The sequence below is a fragment of the Pteropus vampyrus genome, unplaced genomic scaffold (assembly GCF_000151845.1).
Source record: "Pteropus vampyrus isolate Shadow unplaced genomic scaffold, Pvam_2.0 Scaffold73, whole genome shotgun sequence".
Lineage (NCBI taxonomy): Eukaryota > Metazoa > Chordata > Mammalia > Chiroptera > Pteropodidae > Pteropus > Pteropus vampyrus.
The window spans coordinates 2,035,418-2,038,772 of NW_011888854.1; the positions used below are offsets into that span (position 1 = coordinate 2,035,418).

The 3,355-nt window shown below is 29.8% G+C and overlaps 1 pseudogene; it reads left to right on the top strand.

Moving 5' to 3' along the window:
* The first annotated feature begins 2,115 nt into the window (after window positions 1-2,115).
* Window positions 2,116-2,234, top strand: LOC111741113 (annotated as a pseudogene).
* The last annotated feature ends 1,121 nt before the right edge of the window (window positions 2,235-3,355 follow it).

Consider the following 3,355-nt stretch of genomic DNA (forward strand, 5'->3'; position numbering starts at 1 on the left):
CACGCTTTTCGTGTCACATAGATGGGATTTTCTTTCCCAGGGTTGTCTTTTTGAATTCCTCCTTGAAATAGCAGCAACACTGAATTCTGATGAAACAACACCTGTTTCAACCTCAGGGCAAACTTTTGGGCAGTAATCCTTTTGGATACCGATTCATTCAAATCTGCTAAATAATTAGTGAGTTGATTTCCATTCCTATGGGCAATGCCAACTCTTCTCTGTTTTGAACTGTTTTATAAGATACTTCTAGGCCATAGCTTCTAACGAATGAAATCCAAGTTCAAAAATACAGTTTCTTTTAAAAATTATTTAAAATTATATTTAATTTTGTACTTTTTTGTATAATTAAAAATAAAAACTCTCCAAAATTTGTGTGCTATAAAGTGTCAATTGAATCACGGCAAAAGTAAAAAGATAAACTAGGTCTCCTCTGAAATCTAGCAATGTGTTATTATGACAGTGTCTACATTATTATTTATTTTATATATCTTACTGTTTTTAATGTGATCACTTAGAAAGTTGAATATGACAATATTTGTTCATTTCCTGTGAACTGTTTAGTCCATCAGCAACACCCTTGGCCCAAGTGATACTGACAATAAACCTATTCCGTGAGATAAGTTCAATGACATGATTTTAAAATTAAAGCAATTAGGATATTTGCATACACTAATACATAAATAATAATATACACATGTGATCTGTAACTGTGACTATAAATTTTTGTCATGGGAACTAATGCTTTTAAATATTTGACATATATACCTTACATTTTTCAATATATCAAATAGAGACAAATAATTTAAAACCTTTAAGTCTTCTATACTATATTACAAAATACTCAAAAGATGGAGCTCACAAAATACAGCTAAACTCAGTCACATTTTTTATTTTAAGTTTTAGGCCAATTGTAAGAAAAGGGGGATCATAATAATCTTAAGAGATTCAACTAAAATATTACATTTTCTCAACCTTGTCAACCAATCACATAACCAAGGACATTCGCTGCCTCTCTAACCCTTTTAATTCTTTGCAACCTGCCTCCTACATTTCCATTGAAATTCTCCTTGCAGAGATCTTCAGTGACATTCTCTATAAAAGATCCAAGAGGACTGACATGCAACAGGCAATTATAAAGACTGTACTGAACTATATTTGACCCAAATTGAGAAACAATAGGCAGATGGAATAGTTATTGCATAGAAAAATGTTCCATATGAAATACACTTCATTCTCCATTAAGAAAGCTTTTGAATAGTGTATTTGAATTTGTCTAATCCATGTTATAATTAAAAAACTTAACATTAAACATTAAAATGCTGGCTTAAGTCCAGAATAGAGATAGAGAGATAGAGATAGAGATAGAGAAAATAAGACAGAGTTACAAGATCACTGGGAAAAAAATGTTTCAGTTCCACTCCAAATTTTAGACAATGGTTATTTTTAATCAATGAGTTTTGGAGTGAATTTTATTTTTCTTGATACATGTTTTTCTCTCTTTTAAATTTTATGCAACTATAAATACTACATGTGAAAAATAGATTAAAATAAAATTAATAAATATGATGTGAAAGAGAAGATACTAACAATGTAATAATTTACTTCTAAACAAAAGGAAACCATAATTCTGTGTAATTTGTAAATTTAAGATTCTAAACAATATTAATTTTATTTTTGGTATTTCATATTTTTACACTGTTAAAATGCTGATATATAATAACAACAAAGAATAATCATCACTTATGTAGAAAGAAATCAGGTTTGAAAGTCACTTAAACATTTTAAATAATTTACCTAAAATTTTGACTATCAACTATTGAATGTTGCTTTTTTTCATATGGGTCTTCAAGGTTACCTAATATTGCACTGCAATACATTAAAGTTCATTGAAAATATTTTAACATAATATTGACATCATTATATTCTTACTATTATTATTTCCAAAAATGAGTATTTCTTTTTAAAGAAAAAAAGACATTTACATATACAAAATTAGTAATTAAATTTTACTGAATATTTAGATTATATTCAATGAATTTTTCTATCTCAGCCTTGATTCTCCGTGAAAATGCCACTGTCACAACAAACCAGAATAGCATTCTAAAATGTATTTTAGTCTATGGCCATGCCACCCTGAACAAGCTGGATCCCATCTGATCTCGCAAGCTAAGCACGGTCGAGCCTGGTTAGTACTTGGATGGGAGACCACCTAGGAAGACCAGGTTCTGTAGGCATAAAAAATAAAAAATAGAGGATTGCAAGCTGACAAGGTCCTTGAAATCTGTGAGGTCAACCAAGGGTTGCCATGCCTAAACAAACAAACAAACAAACAAAAAATTAAAAAAATAAAATATATTTGAGATAGAGTATTAGTTTTTATTGCAATGACTGTAGATGCCAGATGTTGTTTATTTATTTTAAACCAAACTGTTCTGAGAGTAACTTGGCAAGATCTCTGAACTGTTAGTAATTTCTTTGATCTTTTTAAGTAGTCATATGAAGTATAAATTAACAACTTTGTCATCTCCTTCTCATAGAGGCAACGTTTATGGAATTCATATCTTGTATATTTCATCTGATAATATACAGTAGCCTGGCATTGTTTTTATTCAGAATTCTCTTTGTGCTTCTTTACTAAGATAAAAGAAACAATGTCATCTCCATTTCAATGGAGAATACTGTCCTTTGAGATAAAAAGCTCTTTCGTGAGCTTAATTCCATCATATTCTCAGTGGTCCTAACAATTGGTGAAGTATTTTTTTTCTCCTGAATTATACAACATAAATATGTGATATTTAATATAGTGTAAATGTTTAATATAATTCAATATAAAATAATATAATTTTTTCTGGTGCATTACACAATGAAAAATGATAAATTTATTATGTGCCATTGCAATACTTCTTGAATGATAAGAATTTATTTTATACCAAGCCCTGACATTAGTAATGCCACTTAACTTTGGATCAAAAGTGTCTATCCTTACTTTTCATGAATTTTCAGTGGATACATTCTTCAGCGTTTTGGAGGACTGCAGCCACTTGGAATGTATTCTCCGAGGGTTCAAAATATAACATTAGACTTCTGTTCCACTTTGATATTTTATTTTATGGCAGTTATAACAAATAACCTGAGGTGATTCTCTTCTGTGATAAGGGAATATTAATTCCCAGAAACAGATGTGCATTTCTCAGTTTTTGCCAGGTACACTTTGGAAAATACAGTAACTATTTTTTTTTTCCACTTTTACTCTTCTGAGTCATCCCTGGCTACATTGCTAGCAATGGAGTACACCTTTGATAAAAATTTTGAATAAGACTGTTTGGAGAATACTTTCAAATATATTTTGTTTACT